Source organism: Xenopus tropicalis, chromosome 1 (genome assembly GCF_000004195.4).
Source record: "Xenopus tropicalis strain Nigerian chromosome 1, UCB_Xtro_10.0, whole genome shotgun sequence".
Lineage (NCBI taxonomy): Eukaryota > Metazoa > Chordata > Amphibia > Anura > Pipidae > Xenopus > Xenopus tropicalis.
In genome coordinates this window covers 125,887,728-125,913,193 of record NC_030677.2, presented here as the reverse complement: position 1 = coordinate 125,913,193, position 25,466 = coordinate 125,887,728, and the positions used below count along the sequence as shown (strand labels likewise).

At 34.0% G+C, this 25,466-nt stretch overlaps 1 protein-coding gene across 45 annotated transcripts in view; it reads right to left on the bottom strand.

Moving 5' to 3' along the window:
• The window catches only part of ptprd (protein tyrosine phosphatase receptor type D), a 909,395-nt gene that overhangs the window by 465,715 nt on the left and 418,214 nt on the right, over positions 1 to 25,466 (bottom strand). For all 45 annotated transcript variants that reach the window (XM_031895469.1, XM_031895576.1, XM_031895588.1 and 42 more), the window contains exon 7: positions 11,233 to 11,281. The gene's annotated coding sequence lies outside the window, so the exon portion shown is untranslated. The remainder of the gene's footprint in view (positions 1 to 11,232; positions 11,282 to 25,466) is intronic.

Here is a 25,466-nt window from a genome sequence, read left to right as displayed (position 1 = left end):
CCTCCAGCCAGGTTTAGGAACTTCAAGTAACAATTACTGACAGGGAAGAACAATCAGCATGACCTATAGGTAACTTTTAATGTACATTCATATTGTGAAGACTTTCTTTGTTTATGTCAGTATCAATTTAAGATGTAAAGTTGTTACATTGCTTTCAAGAAGGCACCGTAATGAGCACATGTGTTGGATACCAAAGCATGTAATCAGGACTTTGGGATTAAAGATATATATATATATAGAGAGAATCACTAAATTCTTGTTGTTAAAGGTAGTATTATTCACCTAGGTCATGTGCTTTTATACAGGTCTTTTTCTTTATTTATGTGTGAGTATGGTGGCTCATAGGAGTGATGGAATTATTTGTAGTACTTTAGTAGTTAAAATGGAATTTTCGTGTTCTGGCATAATCCAGAGTATTAACATCTTTTATAAAAAGGTTAAAGCTTTAAATATGGTATATATTTTTATGTCTTCATTATTCATGGGTATAATTTACCTCTAATGTTCTTTGAGACATTAGTGAGTCCAGTGGATCAGTTGGTAGCAAACTAAATGGAACTGTTGGAGGGCCTAACAGAAAAACTTTTTTCACAGGACCCTTTGCCTCAGAGCAGACCATTGTCAAAAATATTCTGGGCAATGTACAAATCCCAGACTATTCCATGCTAAAATTGTTGTTACTAGATCATATCTTTTACATGTTTTATGGTTTCCATAATTTCCTTTTCAAACTTGTTGCCTTCCTTATACCTCTTTATCTCTAAAACCACCCCAGCAGAAATAAATTGTTAACATTGATGATACTTATTTTACTTCTTGAATTCAACTTGTTTGTCAGAAAATTATTTATTCTTACTGTATTTGTTGCCAGCATGCGACCTTGGGCCCTGCAGTAAATACCACTGAGCTATACCTTTAACCATCCAAGTGTAGGAAAAAAGATATTATTTTACCCATTACTTTTTTCCTAAATGAAAAGGTAGACAGTCATATACCAATGAATAATGTTTGGAAGCAACCAGGATCTGAGCTTTATTCGCCTACATAGTGTCAGGCACTGTAATTTCCATTTCTTTGTGCAGTAGCAGGTAGAATGTTGATTGCAAGCAGAACCTTCATCATTCACGCATTGTAGTTCAGTCAGAGTACATCAGAATACTGCCTGAGCTCAGCAATGATAACAAAGCACTATCACTTTCAAAATGACAGAGAGCAATGACAATATCAACACCAAAACTTAACGAAAAGCTCCTTTTCCTATAGCCAGGTTTTATTCAGCTTTACATCTGTTTTTTAATTAAAACTTGTAGTGGAAATTGCATTGCAATCATCCATTTTGTCGCTGTGCTACAATTCTTGTATGCCAAGGAAACCAGACATTTTATAAAACCCTGTGGATTTTCTATGCTGGAGGCATCAGTAGGCACATTTATAGGTGAAATAAGCCCTTGAATAATAAAGATAATAAAAATAACTGAGCAATGTTATAAATTGCAAAAAACACATTCATACACAGATCTATTGTTTTTGGTAGCTATCAGGGTAAAGTAGAATACATGTTTCTGGTTCACTGGTCAAACAAGAACTTAAGAAAATCTGATTTGTTTGAGGGCACAAAGGTGTGAGATCTTAATGAGACACTGGTCTGTCCTGGGTTTAGTCGTGCACCACTGAGGCCATATTTTTGTTCCTTGCATGCCCTATCCAAGAACACAGAAGGAAAAGGGATGGGGTATGCTCCTGTTTTCCCTCCTCCTAAATTGATCTGTAAAACTATCCAAATATTATATAATAATACTAATCTGCATGTTGGGTTACCACATTTTCTGAAAAAATACCCATTGTCCTATATTTTTAGCTTTCCTTGCTATTAATAACATTGAAATCAAGGAGAATTTTTACTGCCCAGACGGGTAAAATACCGACCAGGTGGCAAACTTATCTGCATTTAAACCTTGATGCTGAGAAAAAGGAATCACAAGCAGTACACCTGGTTAGAAGTAGAACAGGTAATTGACTGAGAATAATAGTCTGGAGGCCTAACTGTAATCCAAAGTGATATTAGTGCCAAATAAATCACATGAAATACACTGCATGCAGTACCCCACATTACTAAAATTAAAAGCATTTGACTGACAAAAGCATTACATTTCTTAGGAAAACCAAATGCAATGTATGATTTGGGGAATTCAAAATCATATATTTTAGTTTAACTAAAATCAGTAGGAATAATATTATACTTGGAAAAACATAGATAACTGTCTCTCTCTCTCTCTATATATATATATAGCATCTAGATTTCTAGAATTTGATCACCTGGGAAGAACGGATACACGATTGCTTCTTAGTTAATTAGACCCTATTGTTCAGTTCATCAGATGCATACATTAACACTGTACAGCATTTGTTCCTCGGGTAAACATGTTTATTAATGTACAACTGTTATGCAGCTAGTATATATACAATATGCAGTTTTAAAGACCACAATTTTGCAACATTTTTCTTGCATCTTTCCAGCTCCAAATTTAGAGAAGGGTCCTAGCAGCACATATTAAACAGTGCAATTATTGGGTAAAACTTGTCACACTGCATAAAGTTGCATGTACATGCTCAACAAGAGGAATATATGTATTGGATCTGTTATTCAAACACTTGTTATCCCGAAAGCTCCAAATTACAGGAAGGTTGTCTTCCATAGACTCAATTTTAATCAAATAATTCACAATTTTAAAATTGATTTCCTTTTTCCTCTACTATAATAAAATACTACCCTGTACTTCATCCCAACTAAGATATAATTAACTCAAAAACAATCCTTAGGTTTAATTAATTTTTTTAGCAGACTTAAGGCATTTAGATCCAAATTATGGAAAGCCCCCATATCTGGAAAGCACCAGGTCCTGAGCATTCTGAATAACAGGTCCCATACCTGTATATCATTCATATATAATAAATATTATGCCACCTACATACCAATCCATGTGGTCAAAACCAAATAACATTATTAAACACAAAACAAGCAACAAGTTCTATTTTTTTTCTAGTATGTATGTCTTAATGTAGAGATTTGCCCTACAATTCTTCAAATCAAAGTCATGTCACTTTGTCACCTGTAGGAAATCTCCTCTACCAAAGCCTACAAAGCAAAAACACCTGCCCATCCCATCCACATCCATTGGCTTTGTTACATGTAAAACACTTTACATGTGGCAATCCCGAGTAATTGTGGAAGAATGTGGAAAAAAGGTAAATGCTGGTGCTACAAAAATAAACTGTTTGCTATGAAGCTGGATTAAGAAAAGGAGATTTATCTCATGTTACCTTGTTATAGGGAAACAAACATAGAAATTTAGCAAGAAGAAATGGAGAGCTGTTCTAGCAGTGAAAATGTATACATTTCTTACTGCAGAATGTGCAAAACTGCTTCCTAACAATGGCCATTACTTGCCCTAAAAAATGTAGTGATATTTTTCAGATGTAAAACATTTGTTTGTGTCTTTCAAACATTTGGGAAGTGGGTTCAGCATTTGTGTTCCAGCACCATCCCAGCACCATCACCCGCCCCAATGAGGCAACGAGCGGATGTATGGGAGAGAGGTGTGATGCGCAGGGGCCCCACCATTGCTTTCTTCTGTCTACCCTACTGCACCACTAACTGCAGTGAAGGTAGCCGTGATTTGGTGATCCTGCTGCTGTAATTTGTTATCCTTTTTTGTACACATACAAAAACACTAGTACAGGTATCGGACCCCTTATCCGGGAACCCATTATCCAGAAAGTTCTGAATTACGGAAAGGTCACCTCCCATTTAAATAATTTAAATCAGACTCTATTTAAATCAAATAATTCACATTTGAATAATTCACAAAAATGAATTCCTTTTTCTCTGTAATAATAAAACAGTACCTTGTACTTGATCCCAACTAAGATATAATTAATTCTTATTGGAAGCAAAACAAGCTGATTGGGTTTATTCAATAGTTAAATGAATTTTAGAAGACTTAGGAGTTATGGAGATCCAAATTACAAAAGGATCCCTTATCCAGAAAACCCCTGGTCCCGAGCATTCTGGATAATAGGTCCCATACCTGTACTGTTACTATTTATTCATTAAATTTATTTCTGTATTTTGGCATGACTGTTTTTGTGATTTCATATTATGGATTTTTTTAAATGACTGATTTTATGATATCTTGAAATTACAACATTTTTATAGCTGCATATAATGTACTTTTTCTGTACAAATGTTTTACCTATCCCATTGGATTTATAACTTGGCAAACTAGATGTTTAATCCTTTTTCATACTGGTTACACTTGACAAATATATGTCTTTGCATACATATATCATGTGACACATAAAATAAACACACCTAGAAGAAAATGTCACATAATCTCCTGACCACTTCATTTTTTATAATTATTCTTTATTATCTATGTATTAGGTAATATCATACATTACTCATTTCCCTCTTGATTACATAGGCAAAGTTAAAATGTCAGGTTGAGATGCATATTCATGACTTAGCTGTCTTCATTTTGCTGTATAAATATGCAGTCTTAGGCAACATTCACTTTAGCAGGTTGAACACATGGTAAATGCATACATACTGTACAGGGCGTTTTTATTAACACCAGTAATGTTGGCTATAGCAACCAATCAGATCTTTGGCTTTTGTTTTCTAACACGTAGGTGATCTAATTACTAATTGGTGATGTTTGTCTCCAGTGTTAATAAATATGCCACTTAAAGTGTATGCAGCCTAACTGCACAGACAGCCTAATCTAATATACACTACACTAGTCGCAATGCAATAGAATTTCAGTAGCCCTAGTGAAAAATAATTTACATTGGCAATACATTTTATATTTTCTGCAAAATCTTTCATGTTTAACTTTGCTTTACTTGCTAAGCTAACTAAAATGAATTATAACACCTTGTCACAAGGATGGGCTTTTGAATTTATACAGATTTTTCCCAGCATTAAATAAATAGCTTAAATAAAGCTTTAGCATTGCCTGGTATATGTTTGTTCAGCTGATGTTTTCCTTGGTTGCTAGGAAAACTGGGCTGATTTTTTGCTTTTGTGATCATTTGGCTACATATCAGTACACTGCTGGATATGTAAGAGCTGAAGTCATTTTACTATTAAATGGCAGATTAACATTTAGATCAATTATAAAGAGAAGAGGAAGTATAAATCTCTTTCACCTTGAGAAAGAAAGCAGATTTAAAAAGAAAAGCACAAGCCAAAAAATGTGTTGCACAAAGATTATGTAAGGCATAACAGTGCTGCAGTGCAGATGGAAAATTCTGGAGCCTTGGCTTGTAATTTAAACTCAAGAAGACTAATGGAATGTTTAAATATTTTCATTGGCTCTTTAATGATCCATGATGTCCATCCAAAGTAATGAGCTAAAACATTTAAATTGCTTAGTGGCTTTGATAAAGCACAACGTATCAGCAGCACAACATAGGAAAATGCTGAGCAATTCATAAATTAAGAAAATTACTAAATGGAATATCAATTGCTCAGTGACCTTCAAGATATTTTCCAATGATGCTGGCACACATATACAAATGCATACATTTTATTACAAGTAATTTGCTAAGGCTGGAATACATAGAAATTATCCTGCACATTACTATACTTTTTCCATTATAAATGCCTTTAATGCAGCTAATTTTCTGGCCCCTACACACCTACTAGGGACAACAGATACTAACTAGTGTAGAAAGGGGTGTTTTGTGTTTTTGTGGTAAATGGTGGCATCAGGATATATGACATGTTCAGTCAATTAACTAGGTATAGCTATAGAATCAAATAAAAAAATGCAAAATAAATTGCAACACATAAAAGCTACTTTATCTTATAAAAGAAAGGTTAAACACTTGCAGTACCTCTGTGAAAAGAAACACCGCATTCCCTTTCTTCTATTCTGTACACATTAGCTTCTGTGTCAGACTTCCTTCTCTCAGCTCAAACCTTCCAGGGCAGAATAAATGCTGTGCTCTAATCTGCACTATTGTAGCTAATCTATTAGCAATAAACTGCCTCAGCAGCTTGCCTTCTCCATTTAACAATTTAAAGGCAACTTAAGGCATTTTTTTCTTCTAAACCCAAGGTTTTTTTTTTCCGCACACTTGCCATGACTATGATTAAGCCATCTGAGTTTTTTCTTGATGAAAATTGTGGGGAAACACCCATACATTACATTTAGTCATAATTATTCAGGGTTTTTTTGCGACCATGCAAAAATCAATGAATTTTCCCTTTTAAGTGTATTGTATTGGTTATTGGTTGTTTTTGTATGTTTTCTTGTTTATTTGATGTATGCACCCATTTATTGTAAAATACAATTCAATAGACTCTAAATTAGGGTACCTTGCATTTGCACCATGTTGTAAATGTTGTACATCATTGTAAATCAAAAGATTATTTTACTTAGTGTCATTTCCACAAATATATTTTGTACATAATTATTTCTTCAGTAGCCAGAACCATAAAAATTCACTTTAAATACACAATGGATGCAGGTTAATTACCTTAGCATCTGCAGACTGTAATATCAACAAGGTTTGCCATCTGGAAATATTATCTTGGTAGAAAAAAAATATCATGGGGAAGGCTGGTGCCAAATGGACTTATAATAATAGTTATAAATATTAAAAAGCCTTTAGTTTAGGAGGAAATGGTCCTGGATTTGGCAAAGCATACTATGTGTTTTTAAATCATGTATAAAAAATGAAAATTTCATTTGATAAAAAGTGTATATAGTTGAAAAAAATATATAAAGAAAACCATCCAAATAAATACCTTTGTATGAATATACATTGTCAAGGTATTTACAGCTGATAGAACAAATTAACAAACTCCCGGGCTATACATATTAGAGATTGTATTACCAAATACACATATCCATGTCCACTGATTTTGGACACTACTACTGCTTGTGCTAGCTGACAGCCTGCTTGGATTTCCTATCGTCGAGACACTGCAGATTCAGGACTGACAGCAGGGCTGCTGAACTTCTCTGATGGTGGGAGAAGCACCTCCTGCTGGTAGCAGAGGCTACCTTTGGGGCCATCCTCTCTGTAAGTAGAGGCAGCCTAATAATCAGTGGTGCATATAATGACATAGTGCTAATCACAAGTCTTCAGTAAGTAACGGCAGAGCATATTAACGATCTCTTATGGAATTCCAGCTTTGGATATTGCCTTTGGGTGAGGCTGGCAAGGTCCTGTTTATTTGATAAAATGTGAATAAATGTTGTGGCCATTTTACCCTATCTCTGTCTCCTTGTGTTTCATTAAGGTATGGAACAATGGGGTTCAGAGGATTAGCTGAAATTGAAGGTTTAGTTGAGGAGTCCCCTTGTCAAATCATTATAAAGGTTTTTTAAGGTGTAGGAAAAAAAGTTATGTAAAATTAAAACCATTAAAAACTAAATTAAAGTAAATGCATGTCATGATTTTTGGAAATTGAGTTCCCTTCTTAAGCAAAAACAAAAGAATGTTAGACTAGATACACAAGATACAAACATTTTCAATAAATAATAATATATTTGATATTTGAGGGTTTGTTCATTGTTTGATGGGTGATTCCACTGAGTTTTTACCAAGAAATGCTAATATAATGCTAATATATAAACTAATATTAAATAAAACAAATATATAATAGGGTTTATTTATGAAGACCCTGCCATCTTAGGTTCTAAGATAAGACACAAAAAAGCAAGAAATTAGGTTGCCTTGCTCTGAAAAGCTGTGCTGTGAACTTTAAATGTTCTTGCTATATAAATATATATACAGAGAGAGAGAGAGAAAAAGAGAAAGAACTCGCTGTGCATTTAGTAATGCTTTGTTGACAACAAGCTAGCAGCAGGTGTGCATTGCTGTAGACAGTTGCTTTTTTAATAGATAACATATTTCCCTGTTAGACATCTGACACATTTGCTTTCAAAAATATTGTTTGTTTCAACACAACAGTTTTGCACCTAAAATAGAAAACACTTACAAAAAAAAAAAAAAGGACGGATTAGTGGTAAAACAATTCTGAAAAATGCCAAAAGGCCTGTTATCATAAATGCAAAACAACTTTTATTATTTAGAATGTTATTGTAGATTAGAATAATTTTATATATGTGAACATGATCATACTCACTGGTAATGCAGATGGTCTGGTTCTAACAGGACATTTTATTTGTATTTTCTATAGTCCTTGGCAGACTTGAGTTTACATTCCATGTTATAAAGAGTAATGTAAAGGCTACTTAAGTGTTTTTAAATAATAAAGATATATTTATATAACCTTACCCAACTCATGGTTAATCTAAAACATGGACATTGTGTGACCATAAAACTAAAACCTTTGAATTCCTAGAAAAGGCAATTGCATTCCAGGTGTTCTTTATGTAGACCATTGTCAGTACCCCCAGCTCATAAGAAGGTTGCACTGATAGGAAAATACTGGTATATCAGTAATTCATCCACAGCATCAGGAATATCTAGGACAGCAAATATTTTTCAACACAAATTTCACCCTAACTGATCTTCAGGCTGCACATTCAGGTGTTTCTATGACAGCAAATCTCACCCCTTTAGGCATTTAGGCTGAGCCTACCTGCCACTCCTCCAAGTACCTCCAGGGGGGACAGTCCCACAGTTTTGAAACCCTGGGGTTACTGTGACAGGTCATAAGAATAAGTTTTCCATATCTACACATGGTGTATGGTGTGTGTGCCCTGAAGAAGGCAGTTTTAAAGTTTCTACAACAGCCAACTAACACACTTGTTGCCCTCACACATCCTGGATATCCCAACAAAACACAGTAGAGTGTAGACTGTATGCAAGCAAAAGGTATCTTATGCTTCAACTATCAGATAGCTAGATATGTTTTTTGCTTATGCTTCAACTATCAGATAGCTAGATATGTTTTTTTTTAACTTACTTTTGTCTTTGGAATTTAGAGTTCTCAGCTAACTTATATTGTGTTATATACTGTTCATTCCAGATTATATGAATATTACTTTGGTACCTATAACAGATTGTATTAATATTACTAAATAATAGAGCACTATGAGAAACAAAAGATGTTTTTTACTTGTTAGAGGTACAACACTGCAATACTCAAATGACGCGAGGCAATGGTACCTGCATATAAATGAGTGGGAAACTGGCCTTGAGTTCGGCAAATGTTTAGTCTAGTGAGTGGTTCATTAAGTTAGGAATACTAATGATGCGTCAACTAACATTGGTATTTATATATCTGACTTAATGACCCTTGGGTAGATAGGCCTGAGAGAGCACAAATTAAATTGAAAATCAGTTGAACCTGTCCTGATGTGTAATGCAGAGGACATTTTAAAAACTGAATCCCCACCCACAAAGTAGGTTTTAAAGTAAACCTCTTAAATACATTATTAAATGATACAAAATGTAACATATTGTAGTTTTTTAATGGTCTGTCCCATTTTTTACTGGATCTATCTATCAACATATGAATTCACCTATATTGCAAATTTAACATTGAGTTTCTGAAACTCGCATTTTCAAGATTTATTAAGTGTAAAAAACTCAAATAGAAAAATTTGGAGTCTAAAAGCTAGTTAATGCAGAAGTTAATGGTAATTGTATTAAAGGACATGAAATCCCCCCACAAAAAATGTAATCAGTTAACAGCCTCTTTGAAACATTCAAATATCTCTCACTCCTTTTTCTTCTCTAACTCACTCTGCCTCTTCCTTAGAAATTTGCTTTGGTTGTTGGCTACTGAACATACTCAGTTCTTCCTAACTAAGGTTACTAAACAGGCCCTCCAGTCTATCAGCCAATGAAGAGATAGCAATGCTGGTTTCCATAGAAACTCTGCTCAAGCTGGAGAAACATGCGTTAGAGGAAAAATGGATGCCAGATGAAAGCTGCTATAAAGATGTGTTGGGATATATGCAGTACAAATGATGCCGTTTCGGTGGGGAAGATGTGCCCAATCTTTATACATATAGGGTTTACATGTCCTTTACTTTACTGCTCACAGCATCAGTATCTTTAAACAGTAGTAAGCATCATTACCATTAGGTCAAAATACCAATCCATAGAATTATACATTATGTTAAATAACAAGTCACACCCAAGTGAAAATGAGCAGCAAGTACATGTATACATGTACATGTACATCACACAGATGACTAAATAAACATATATACGTATCCAAAATGTATAAAGTATTAAAACAGAAAAAAATTTGATTAATTGCAAAATAAACATAATACTTTTTTTTTCTAGTGGGTGATGCATATTTAAATACTTTTGCAGGGTAATTCTATATTTATTTTGTGAAAAAGAACAAGTTTACATATTCCATAACAACTTTTATATAATTCAAGCAACAGTGTGACATAAATATTTACAAAAAAAAGCATAAAAATGGCAGAAAACCATTTAAGCCTTTAGGGCCAAACATACCTAAAGTGTACACCTAACATGCCTCTGCTGTAGAAGTAACCACACCCTAAGCCCCCTCTCTTAAGGAGGCATACAAGTTCTATCACCAAAACTCACAATTCACATATCTAATGACTGATCTCAATGAAATTTAGTCACAGATGGCTAAATATCTTGTGGTCTACCATAACATATTATAGACCCCCTATAGCACCTTTTAGGGCAATGGAACATGAGGAGATTAGGCATTTCCCAAAATGCTTTCCCAATGGCAACAAAGTGAATCGCCCATGGGAAGGAATACGCAGTGCCTCGTTTTTAGAAGTCTCACAAAGTTTCCTGAGGCCAACTTCAGAAAATGAAGCAACTTCCCACTTTATTGCTGGTGGGAAGGCATTTCAGGGAGATTAGTTTCCCGTGGTAGCCGAGATTTTACCGCAGGCCACTAATCTCCATGTGTACCATTGCCCTTAAAGAGGCCAATGGTTTTCTCTACATCAGACTTTAAAGATACACATTGACTAAAAAAAGGAAAATGCTGAATTAATTCTTGTATTTTAAGAGCATTATATAAAAAGAAAACAATCCGTTGCAGCTAGCACACTTTGCATCTATTAATGACATTTCTGATGTAGTATACAAACCTTTCTTGCTCAAACATCAATAACAGATACTTATAAAATGCATGTGTATTTACTGATAGAAAGTTAATATATAGATGATAATTCATTATGTTGTAAATTTAACATTCTATGCCCTTAGATGATAATTAATCTTAAATTGTCTTACCTGAATTTTCAGGTATAGAATTCAGCAAAGAAATTCTCCACCCTGAGACCTAGAAATAAAAATATTATATCACTATATAAAGAGGAAATGTCAACAGCATACTATTAATGAGGCAAGATGTCAAATCAATACTTTAAGTAATTAATAGGCATGTATTTTATTGCAAAATCAATTGCAGCAAATTCTCTAACAGGGAAACTTTGATCAGAATATTATTTGTAAGTAAAACAGCTTAGTAAAGATTAAAACAGCATCAGTTCCTACTCTGAAGAACTTAATGAAATATTCCAACTATATTATATATTTCATATTATTCTTACAACATTATACTTACTTACTTATAGAGTCATATTTTGATATCGCATTGGTTAATTCAAGTTATAATATAAGGTAATGCTACAGGATATCATGATTCTGATGCCCCAAGTTTTGAATTACAGCACCTGAATTTGCAGAAGCCTGGAGAGCGGGTACTAGCTTTAGATGCAAGAAAATGGTGAAACATTTTTAAGTAAGTTCATAAAGGGTGGCATGTAAAGATCATTCTTAAATATCATTCCCGTCATTTATTAGTGTAACTATATCCTCGCTTGCAGATTTTCTTTTACAATATTAATTATGCTATCCAAACTTTTTGGCATTGGACTTTAGAAAACGAACTTTAAAAATCTGACACATTATTGGTATCTATCGAAACGTAGTAGATAATGAACATGAGCAATGAAAAGAAATATGAATGTTTATCCATAATATGGGCTCTATATAATAACCCAAAATGACCAAACAAAGAAGAAGAGAACTGCAGGAGCAATAAATAAAAGCAAATAATTGATTGTTTGCTATGAATTGCTGGAATTAGAAAGATGTTGCCTCAATTAATAGCCTTTTGTCAGCTATGGCCAATATATTTTTTCCCTTTTAATTCAGTACATTTTAATATTGATTCATATTGAATTGCAGCTTTCTTGGCAATCTGAATCTGAATTAAATTGATTCAGGCTGATTCATTCTGATTCAGTCACATTTCTTACTTTCCTTAATAAACCCAGAAATCTTTACCCAGATCTTTAATGTTGTTTAGCTGTCTGAGCACTGGATCTATTTTTCGTAGATATGATTGAGGAGGTGTGTTTTACAGTAAGATTTATTAATGTGTTACTGATTCTTTTGTTCAAACTGCAAAACCTTGTGTGATGAACTTATTTTTTTATCATTAACAAAGAAATATTGTTTTAGACTAAGCCAAAACCCCTCAAGGCATAAGCAATTAGACATTTGGGGCAGCTTTATTAATTCTGGAATACACTGCAAGTCATATTGTCAAAGTGGACTGAAAAGCTAACAGACCTTCAGGAAATTGCGATAACGTTTTATGTTTGAGAGAAAGGAGATCAAATATTCCATGTTCTGTTATTTAACTAGTCAGGGGTGATATGCAGATTTCGTGAAAATAAATTTGATCTCCCAGACCAGTATAGACAGTGTAAATGTGTATTAAATATTTAACATTTTATGAAATGTGCCACTGCTTTTGAGATGTAATTTGAGAAAGAGGCATGTAAATGACTCCTATTTATTATTCATGCTTTTAATTTGCATTGCCTGAATTAATAAAATGAACATATTCTGAGCACAGGTTTGATGCAGGAGTATTTTTACACAATGCTGATTGGCAAGATACTGTATTTGCATTGTAGCAGTGCCAGAAATATTGAACAGAAACGAGAGCTAAACACTGAAGTTAAGCTCCTCCAATTCTAAAGCACACACTAATATAAACACACACACACACACGCATATATATATATATATATATACTGTATATATCTCAAACCAAGGGTGGCACACCGCTTCAATCCTTGTCCCAGGTGCACGGTAATATATATATATATATAATAAGCAAGTAGATCCAGCAGGTAGCCACAATCAAATGATTACGATTATGTCAGAAATTGGACATGTTCTTGCTTGAACTTATGGGGGGAGGGGGTGTGACTTATCATCCACTGATATTGTAATGGTAGCTGTAACTGTAGCTGTAAAATTATGGGTAAGCCCATTTACCAACATTCTGGTTTTAGTGGTTTAAGGGGTTGTTGAAACCACAAAAAACTAATTTCCACTATAACCATAAATATCTAGTCATTTATTAAAAGATCCAAATTAAAAAAGCCCAAATGAATTAAAATGTGGAGTGAAAACAAAAAGAACAGGAATACCTAAAAACCACGATTTCTGACGATTATGTCAGAAATTGGACATGTTTTTGCTTGAACTTATGGGGGGAGGGGGTGTGACTTATCATCCACTGATATTTTTGATGGGGTGGTAATGATTGAAACCATTACAATACAGGTTCTGTATTGTAATGGTAGCTGTAACTGTAGCTGTAAAATTATGGGTAAGCCCATTTACCAACATTCTGATTTTAGTGGTTTAAGAGGTTGTTGAAACCACAAAAAACTAATTTCCACTAAAACCATAAATATCTAGTCATTTATTAAAAGATCCAAATTAAAAAAGCACAAATTAATTAAAATGCGAAATGAAAACAAAAAGAACAGGAATACCTAAAAACCACGATTTCTGAAAAGAAAAAAAATATGAATGTTAATAAATGCGCTCCTCAGAATACAGTGGTGTTTGGCTCCTCAAAGCAGTTGAATACATTCTGATAAGTTGATTTGAAATTAGGAAATCGGCCCATAAATTGCCTACTTAAGGGCCTTTTATGGGTATAACAAAACTTTATGCAAGTGTCTGGATAATAAAGGAAGGTCACCTTCTTAAACATCAGCTGCATCCTTCTGGAAGATGGAGTTCCAGAAGCCCTCCTTCACTATAAAGATATAGAGTAGGCTGCTGGGGGTTTTAGGGCAGTGCTACTATGCATAAACAATCTCTTCCACTCTTATTTAAATATTGTTAATCATATAGATAACTGTAATATTAATTGTGTGCCAGTATGATTAATAATGTGCAAACGAGTGAGGAAAAAACGCTGCCCTGACTTCCCTTAACATATTTTACGTAAGTGTAGTCAGATCCTGCTGGAGTAAGTGATCCAGTAAGTCTTGATTTGGAATAAAGGGGTAGTGACCTTGCTTTACCAATTGAAGAATTACTTCTTTAAGATAGCTCCACTGAATTGCGAGGAGTTCCCTATAGGAAATCTTCCACTTTAAAAATGGAAAGAATAGAATATATATTGTGGACCGTGGAAATGCAAACTCCAGTTTAAAATGAAACAAAATGTACAATTTAGAATGAAAATTAACAATGTGTCTACTTATAAGATCTGCAAATAGCAATTTTTGAAAAGGAAGAGCATTTGTTAATAGTTAGTTTAAAGATGCATAATTTCCATCTTTCTGTCATTATGTTGATACAGACAATGTGGTGTTACTCCAATAGCACAGGAAATACACAAAGTGCCAGAGGGAAACAGGCCCAAAAACACAATTAATGAATCATAATTCTTTAATATGGGAAGAGATGCACATTTGAATTGCACATTGTGAAATGCTGTGTGCATAATTTCAAATAATAGCACATAAATTCACAGCCTGTCAATAATTCCAGATGATATTTTAATAGTCCTGCATTCAAGCTCCATCCAGCCCAATTTTCATCTATTGAGAAACAATTAAAGAATAATCAGTATGTTACATATTGTCAGTGCACATGCAATCACAAGCACAAAATGTACTTGAAAATAAGATTCTGAGGAGAAGTCCACAAAACTCTCAGCATTGTCATCCACATAAGAAATGATCATAGCACCTTTAAGGTAAAGAATATCATTTCTGCAACAGCGAAACCAACGCTAGAGATAAAATACAATTTTCAAAGCCCCAAATATCATTCTGTGAAACTTTATCTTGTCCTAGAATTTCCCCCCAGAAATGGTAACACAATGGTTTACCGTGATCATCAAGTTATTATAAATTAATAAGTATGAACAGCAATGATGAAATACAACTCCCATTTTAGAAACTCAGGTCCTGCTTGGTGTCTAAATGCATAACACATACTAAACACACCAACTAATGACTATATTCCAGCAGGTCCTGAGTATGTCAGCATAGTAACTATCTATGTGTAGCAAAATATTAAATGTAATATCATTTTTTTTTTAAAGGTAAAATTACCCTATCCAATAAAAGCAAACAAACACAGCATTTGGAGGGACTCATCACTAGCTATAATCTAATTCAACAGTTTCGATACATGTCTTCATGGCAATTCAAATACTAGTGTTCCTATTAATGATACACTTGTAAACAAAGTTCCCTAACCCAGATGCTGCATGTATTAACTTTTGTTTAAATATCCATATATAAAAAGTAAAAAATAGTCCACAGTGTGCACATCATTTGCAGCAACAAAACCTGGGTGTTAGTACCAAAAAAAAAAAAAAGTGCACCGGAACAAGGACAACACTCCAAGGATTTAATTTAATTGTAAGCAAAATGTAATTGCAAAAATAAAAAAGGTTTATTACTCAATGTTTCAGTCTCACACAGAAACCTTCATCTGGAGTGAAAAACAAAAAACACTCCAGATAAAGGTTTCTGTGTAAGACCGAAACGTTGAGTAATAAACCTTTCTATTTTTGCATTTACATTTTGCTTACAATTCTTTAAATCCTAGGAGTGCTGTCCTTGTTCCAGTGCATATACAGGTATAGGACCCATTATCCAGAATGCTCGGGACCAAGGGTATTCCGGATAAGGGGTCTTTCCGTAATTTGGATCTCAATACCTTAAGTCTACTAAAAAATCAATAAAACATTAATTAAACCCAATAGGATTGTTTTGCATCCAATAAGGATTAATTATATCTTAGTTGGAATCAATTACAAGGTTCTGTTTTATTTCTACATAGAAAAAGGAAATCAGTTTTAAAATTCTGAATTATTTGATTAAATTGGAGTCTATGGGAGACGGGCATTCCGTAATTCGGAGCTTTCTGGATAACGGGTTTCCGGATAAGGGGTCCGATACCTGTATAAAAATTAGAAATGTGTCCAGTGAAAATATACCACCAATTTCAGTGTCACTTTACAAAAATACTTTAACTGGTTTATTATTATTTGTTTGTATTTCAGTTATAATTTATTTTGTGTCCCTGGATTTGGTTAATTATATATAAATGGCCTTGTTTTTTTTTTTTAAACATCTTTAATATACTACAGTAGGTTTACTTTCTATCAGCAAATGTCTTTCTATATGCATTTACCACTACCTGTAATATTTGTCAAAGCTGAAAATGTTTTTTCTTTTCTTAAAATTGCTTTTACTTCAAAACACGTAACAAAGAAGCTGTCATAGTTACAGGGTTTTGACACTGATTTCATTTCTCCTTATGTCCCAAAGCCTTAACTTAGCCCTGCAGTATCGCACGCTTCTCTTATTCTGTTTCACCATGAAGATGAAGAATAGTGTTGTGCCAAAAGCTATCATGGGCTAGGAAGAAAGAGAAAGAAGCACAACAAAGAGAAGTCCTTGGAGACATAAACGGTGAGGAGCATTAGAAGAATTATGCCTTTCTCTTGCAAAAAATTGGGTTTTTTATAAAAAATGACTGGTAAAGTTCATAGCTATATCTAGAAAAAGCATTTAGATTTTATTGTACCTGATCATACAAAGTGTCCAGATGCTAAACGGCCTGGATACACCCACACACATTTAAGGGGCAGATTTATGAAAGTGTGAGATTAGAGCTCAACACAGAAACACCCACCCACATTCTATTTATTGCTGTGGGATTTTTAGAAGTATCTTTATCAAATCTTGAACTTGACATTTCAACCAGTGATAAACACTCTTCTAATAATCCCATAAAAATGAATAGAAAGTAGATGAATATTTTTGTGGTGAGCTCTAATCTCACACTTTCATAAATCTACTCCTTAAGTGTAGAAATGTTACTCATCCAACAATTCATATAAATAGGGACAGATTTACTAAAACTCTAACAATTCAATTTTTTTTTCTTTTTAAAAATTCAAATAAACTCATTTCTACAAATATCTGACACTTACTTAAAAGACTGAACTGAAATAATCCATGTAGGAAAGACACAGAAAAGTCATAAAACTCAACACCAAAACCTCTACTTTTTCGAATTGTCGCACAAAATAAACGGTGTCACAAATCTGAAAACCTTGAAGCAAAGAAGTCAATCTAAGTCTAAATGCATCTATGTCAATGGATGTTTTTTTTTGTCTTTAGAGTCTATGAGCATTTTTTTCGTGGTGTCTTTTTTCCACAATGGTCTTTTCACAGCAAAAATCTTCATATCTCTGAAAGAAAAATCAAGGCAGAGCTGTTTTGTCTCCTTGATTTATTTCCCATGCGCAACTTCTGCACCAGTTAACAAACTGTAAATGATCACATTATCAAGAAAAATGTACCCTTATAGAATGGATTTTTTAAAGGGCAACTTATATTTTAGACATAATTCAGCCTAATTCAGTTTTAGCTGATAACAAGTTACAGATATGCATGACAGCGGCCATTTAAACTCGCATACTCTCCCCTAAATTTGTGCCGCCCTAGGCCCGGGCCTGTGTCCGGGGAGACTGTAACACCAGTGTTCCCCAGTCTCTATAGTCATACTTGCACATGATACAGAACAGGCTGAACAGATTCATTCGATAAACTATTCAGAAGTGCAAGGAGTCTGCTTAAATGTAAGTAACTTTAACAAATAGCGTCAATACATGTGCATGCTTGTATCCATTTGAGCACTCCTGCACTTACAATTGTAAACAAGGTTTCTTTTATTCTATATTAACTTTTTTGCCCCTTCATTAAAATTCACCCACTCTCTCCATTCAAGTATATTTTACCTATCTTTACTGATTCCTGTATATCTATTTATTCTTTTTAATCTTTAATCCTCTGTGCCATTTCCCCACCCTTTTTTACTTGCTTTCTCCATTTTTTAACTAAATGTATCCATTTACATTCACATAAGACAGAATATCTGGTTAGTGTTTTTTATAACAAAGTACATAAAAATGCATAGTATGACTTCAAATCAGATACAGAAAGCTTGCATACCTAATGATCCTTGAGTTATAACATTTTTCATAATCAAAACTGCATTCATCTTATCATGCTGTATTATGATTGTTGCATTTTCAAACTCATTGTATATCGTACGTATTTCAAATGAGATCAGACTGCATTCAGTCAAGGACCACAGTGGAGGAAGATTTTATAATCTTAATTTTTTAAGACATTTTATACACAATGGGTATAAATTTTATACTCAAAATAAAGCAATAATAATATGGTTACAGACAGACCTGATAGACAGACAGATATATAATATATCTCTATATTGAATATTAAATGAATTACATCGTTAGAAGGGAATGCTCTTTGGTTAACATTTTATTTGTTTAGTTTTAGATGCAAATAACATTTAAAAAGGTCAGTTGGAAGCATTCCATACAACGGTGTGTGTCAATTGGTGCAATTTTTTAACTTGTCACCATGATTTCTGCTAAATTGTTTAGTTAATGGATATTGCCAATGAAACAACCTTTTTACTTGCTAAACCAGTACATGTACCAGAAACCAAACATCTACTTTGCTTCAAACCTTTAGAGGTTTTTGGATTTTTTACGTTTTTTTTGTGTAACAATTCGAAAAGGTAGAGGTTTAGTGCAACAATTAAAACAAGTAGTAGTTTCATGACTTTTCTGACCATTTTTTTCCACAAATTCTTTTTCAGTTTAGACTTTTTAGCAAATGTCAGACATTTGTGGAAATGAGTTCATTTGATTTTTTAAAAAGAAAAGAATGACAGTACAGTACACTATATTACTATGAAACCAGTATAATAGGTTTAATGATGGGTAGAGTTTAGTAAGAGGAAAATATTACAACCAAGAATAAAATATTACACTTAAGACATTTTTAAAATCCAACACTTTTCCTGTTCACTATAAATTAAAATGGCCCTTTAGCAAACATTGTGGTTTTTCTTGATTATAAATGCCAGTTATTATCCTTTTATTTAATGTTCTAAGCTTCATCTATGCATGTCAATTTACATGCTTCATTTGACATGCCTTAGACTATGTAATTATCAAGAATGCATGACTCTGATTGGAGGAGATTGGAGGAAAAATAGTCTTTTAACCAAATAATTTGCATGACAGATTTGACAGCTAACAAACCAAAGAATGTGACAAGGAGGCTTATAGTTTTTACTCCACATCACATTTTTTAAGATAATCTTTGCATGGATTTTTTTGCATACATTCAACAACTTGTCACCTATCAAATTTGCCATCCATATTGTGTGGATGAGATTCAGAGTGGATATGCTACTGTCACATAAATGCAATTCTATTTATAAACAGAAGTAATATTTTAAAAAAAAAATCTATAGAACCATTATTTAAAGTTTACTTTAAAGTAAACATGTTTGACCTTTTCCTTTATGCTACATAGAGTTAGAGATGTAGTGAACTGTTCGCCGGTGAACTAATTCGCATGAACATCGGGTGTTCGCGAGTTCGCAAGTTCGCAAACTTTTCGCGTATGTTCGCAAGGCGTTTTTCCGCTGCGTTTTTTCTCAGCCTAAAAACACAGCACAAGCCACACATGGCGTTTTTCAGCAAATCCCGCTTCCATGGTGCTAATAGTGCAAAATAGCAAAAAACACTGCATATTTCCACTAGGTCTGCCGGCTGCCTTTGCGGTTTTACGCAACGCTGTGTCAACAAAGTATTTTTCAGAGAAATTTTTGCCCTTGATCCCCCTCCTGCATGCCACTGTCCAGGTCGTGGCACCCTTTAAACAACTTTAAAATCAGTTTTCTGGCCAGAAATGGCTTTTCTAGGTTTTAAAGTTCGCCTTCCCATTGAAGTCTACGGGGTTCGCAAAGTTTGCGAATATTCGCACTTTTTTTGCGACTCATCTGAGATTTACAAAGGGGCAGATTTATCAAAACACGAGTTTGAATCCCGAATGGGAAAAATTCGGATTGGAAACGAAAATTTCTGAGGACCGCAAATATCGCGAAAATGCTTACGAAAAAATCGTATTAGTCACGATAATATCGTATTGGCGATCCGAAAGTCAAGAAATTTTCGTCCTGAATGATTGTAAACAGCGGCAAAACCGATCCGATTTGTTCACGCTAAAAATACGAAAAAGTTGCGCAAGCGCCGAAAAAGTTGCAAAAGCACTGTGAAAGTCGTGCAAGCATCGAAAAAGTCACGGAAAATACGTTTGGTCCGATCGAACGAACACTCGGAGTGTTTGTGGATAAGTAAATGTGCTCCTAAGTGTTAAAATGGCTAAAAATCCAAATCGCCAATTTTCCAGCTAAAACTTGCCAAGATCATGTAGAAGACAGTGACAGATGTCCCTTCCCTTCTCTGAAGAATCCTTCTTTTGTTTTGAAACTTGGTTTGAGATTTTTGACACTAGTTTTTTGTGCAACAATTTAAAAAAATAATTTTTCATGCAAAAAAATTCCCATTAGTGAATAAATATTAACTATATTATAATGCATTCTGCAGGGAAAACTCTGCTAAAATCCTGAAAAACTGCCACTGATCCCAAGGCTTAAGAGACTACATTGTCATAGACAATACTGAGAATTGCTTGATTATTTTTTAGTTCCTTTCAAGCACCAAATATGAACTGTGCTTTGGACTTATAACACTTTGAAAGATCCATGTTTATTGCCAGCAAAGGAGATTTTAACCATGGAACATTACAGTGTCTACCGTACACAGACTTATCTAGGTCATAGCATTAAGCTCACTCACGATTCTCCTGACAGATAATGCTGACAGACTACATATGGCTGCTGAAGTAGGAACATAGATGTTAAATTGCATAAGAGCAGCTGCTGAAAGCAACCAAACAGTAAACAATTTTGGACAGTCATCTATATATAATAAAATGAAAGCAAAAGCCTTATTATTATAATTATTAACAACTGCACTTGTGCAAGTCAGTGCCTACTTTAGTATATGAGCCCTATTATACACAATCAAGATTTTCAATTATGAAGGTATTGTTTTATGGCTGACTTTTTTGCAACAATATTCTATCAAATACAATGAACTGTCCAAACATTTTGTTCTGTTTGATTTAATTCACTAAGATAAAATATTAAAATGATGTATGTTTATTCAATTAAATATTAACCGAGACCACTAAACATGATAGCTAAGTGCTTGTTTTTTTTAAGATGACTGTCATGGAATACTAAATTTGATACATGTATAAATTTGTTTGTCAGCCCAGAGAGCGCACTGTATTTAAGAAGGACCTGTTCTGATATAAAAGCTATATAAAACCATTTAGTTAATGTCCAATCTCATGACTGTAAAGATGTCTACATATTGCATTAAATGTCCAGCATAACAAAGTAAACTTAATTTGAATATATTTTAGTTAGGAGTGATATTAAATAGCCATTATTACAAACGTATTATTGCTAATATTTGAAAAGGTAAATAACCATTTCATAAAGGCAAGCACTTAACCATCTTCATATTGTACATAGGAACAGATTTATTATCAGTCAGACATTGGGTTTGGGGAATACCAAAAAAATGGAAGTGTTTCAGGCTTTGATTACTTTTTTTCACTTGTCAGATATTTTTTGGCCTGATCCTGTTTTTTTTTCCAAAAAATTAAAGCTTGCTACCTAAAACCTGGAAAGAATAATCCAACCTGTAAAAATAAAAGTAATTGATGCCCGAAAAACCAAGTGAACAGGAAACGTGTTCTTTTTGTAGTGACATCAAATTAGTACTGATCTGAAACACTTCTTCCTAAGTAATACTGAAGGGTTGATTTATCAAATGTCAAGCTGGGAATCTTGCAGGTTTGCAGCAGAATTCTTAGTAATTGCATGTGCCCAGGAATATTTAGAAATAATTCCTACTGGCCAATTGATTTAATAAGCCATTTGACTGATTTGAAAAATATTGATACTTACTATTGTTGTTATTTATTATTGTTATCATTGTCCAAACTGTCAGTATTCATTATCTCAAACCAGTCAAAATAACCACTAGGGAATGTTAAATATTATAGCATGAATGGCTTACAGCAATGGTACTTTTTTTTACAATTTCTTGGGAATTCACTCAGTATCCACAAATCCACTTTTCTATGAGCAAACTTTCCACCTGGCCAAGTCATGTGATGGTCAGAAGGTTATTTTTCTCCAGCGCAAACTGCATTGTGTACTTTGGTCTTCTGGCAGAAAGGAGGCATGTTGTCTCTTAGGTTTTGTGATCTTACTGTGAAGCTGGAAACCCTGGTTCAACCCTTAGGAAGTGCCTCAATGAAGCACCCGACAATACCTGCCCACTTGGAATTGATACATATAAAACACATTTTATTCAGTGATCCTGTGCAATCATCCAAAAATGCGAGAGGAGAGATTTTTAAGTGATTACTCAGTATTGCCGCATGTAATGTGCTTTACATGCAATAATTCCAAGTACTGTGGATGGGGATGTATTGTCAGGTACTTCATTATCCGCAGGAAAAGAGATGTCCGTAGGGTTATTAAGCGCCCCATGTGACATATCCCTTACTGTGAAGTTCATGCAACTCATGGAAGAAAATGTAATCTTTTTTTTAAATAAATATAAAACACCAAAAGTATAATTTATAAAGTATGTGGCACACATTGGAACATTTTTACCACTGAAATGAATGCTAGCCTTCTACATCCTATGCAATATGTTACATGTGTTATATAGGAACAGGAGGCTGGTGGCTACATTCTTTTACAAAGGTAAATCATGACTACTTTATCATAATTGGCTCAATTTTTTTTTAACAGGGAGTACATTGGCAACCAAATATATTAGTATTTGTAAGTGTGTATATTTAGTTATTCAAAGACAAGTGCAATTTAAAGAATGACTGTTTTTTCCATTGATGTACCAGTTTGTAGCCCACTGCTGTTATTTGCCAGACTTGTAAATTATTTTTAGATTAAAGGAAGACCCATGTTCAAAACTAAAAAACAAAACACACAAACAAAATAATGGAAAACAGGTTTACAGATTTAGCAAAATATTCAGAATCCCAAGAGAGTAAATTGTTTCAAAAGTGTTATACTCTATTTTAATGGCAGCTAAATCTCAAATTATTTTAAATAAGGGCTGTGTATGGTCTTTGAAATAAATGAAGCAAAAAGGCCACACATTTAGTCAAATGCGGCACAAATGGAATCCAATTACCTTTAACAGGAAAATTGGCATGCAGAATACTTCACTAGATTCACTCCAAATCTACCTTATGCTTTTTAAATATTTACTAACAATATTATCTACACATTCAGTCTCAGAGATATGTATGTAAGAACCTGAGATGTTAATTCGAAGTGCTTGAATTGAATTTTCAATATCAAGCTGTCTGTAATGGAATATTATGGAATAAGTAGAACTTTTTTTTTTTTAAAGGAGAACTACACCCCCTGGGTGCAAAAAGCACCCATAACTATCACTGCCTAGACCCCCGTCACGTCTCCCTTATCGCATTGTCTTTAAGTTTAATGTCTGTCCCTATCGCTAACTCTTTGGGTCTCTCTGCCAATATGAACGTGCTTAGCAGGTTAGGTGCCGGCGGTGAGACCCAAAGAGTCTTCAGTCAGTAAGAAGATATCGGGCAGGTAGGTGGCTGCGCTCCTCTGCATTATTAGCTAGCGGTTAGCAACAAGGACAGACATTAGTGAGTGGGGTTCTAGGCAGTGATAGTTATGGATGCTTTTTGCACCCGGCGGTATAATTCTCCTTTAAGCAAAGGGCATCCTCTGGGGTCTCTGTTGTGTTTTTGCAATATCCCAGATCTATGCATAGAATTGTATGCCAAAAGGCCCACACAAACACCTACTCTTTGTTATGGGTATGATGGCAGTACTGACTACTTTGAAATAAATTCCCTGAGATACTGAGCAAATATAGCATCTTGACTTGTTTTCAGTTAATCTAAAATCATGCTACTGATTGTCGGAAAGGAAATATCAGGTAATGGGAATGCATTGAACATATATTTCATCAGTTGAAAATCTTTAATTATAATTACAGCATGTAATTGTGTAATTAGTTGACAAAGTGACAGGATGGGCATAAATCTATGCCACTGCTCAAAAAATAAACAACACTTTAACACTAGCCTTTCTAATTTTTAAGGCTCTGCTTTTAAGAATTTTTACAAAAACTAAGGCATACAAAAAATGTATTGCCACAAAAACTCCTTAGGCACAGTGTTATTTTATATTATTGATCTAAAAATATATATGATATCTATCTATTCCTCCAGGTCATGTTCTACAGTATCTAGTAGAAATAAGTCTATAGCAAATGGACTTTCTAAGTATTCTTGAAAACGTTAATCATGGTATACTTACCTTGAAAGAAATAAAAGGAACCGTTGTAGTTCACAAGCCTATATACGTGTGTGTTTGTGTGCGTCAGATGTATTACATTATTTCCAAATATTCTTTCATTCATTAACTCAAAGAGAAAACTGGTACAGATATGGGATCCGTTATCCAGAAACCCATTATCCAGAAAGTTCAGAATTACGAAAAGGCCATCTCCCATAGACTCCATTATAAGAAAATAATTCTAATTTTTAAAAATTGTTTCCTTTTTCTCTGTAATAATAAAACAGGACATTGTACTTGATCCCAACTAAGATATAATGAATCCTAATTGGAGGCTAATCAATCTTATTGGGTTTAAATGATGTTTAAATGATTTTTTAGTAGACTTAGGGGCAGATTTACTAATCCACAAATGGACTTTTTTGTATATTTTCCGCGACTTTTTCATCGATGTCACAAAAAAATCGGAATGGTTTTTTCGCCGTTTACTATTGTTAAATACGAAAAAATCGCGAAGGCGACGAAAAAGTTGTGCAAAATACGATTAAGTCGCGATGGCGACGGAAAAGTCGTGACAAATACGAAAAATCGCGACGGTGACGAAAAATTTTCGTTTCTAATACGATTTTTTCCCTTTCGGGATTCGGATTCGTGGATTAGTAAATCTGCCCCTTAGGGTATGGAGATCCAAATTACGGAAAGATCCCTTATCAGGAAAGCACTGGTTTCCGAGCATTTTGGATAACAGGTCCCATACCTGTAGTATGTAAAATGATCTGAATATTCAGCCTTTTTATATATAAATTACCTTTTCATGTAAATGTGACTTTTAGGAGGCA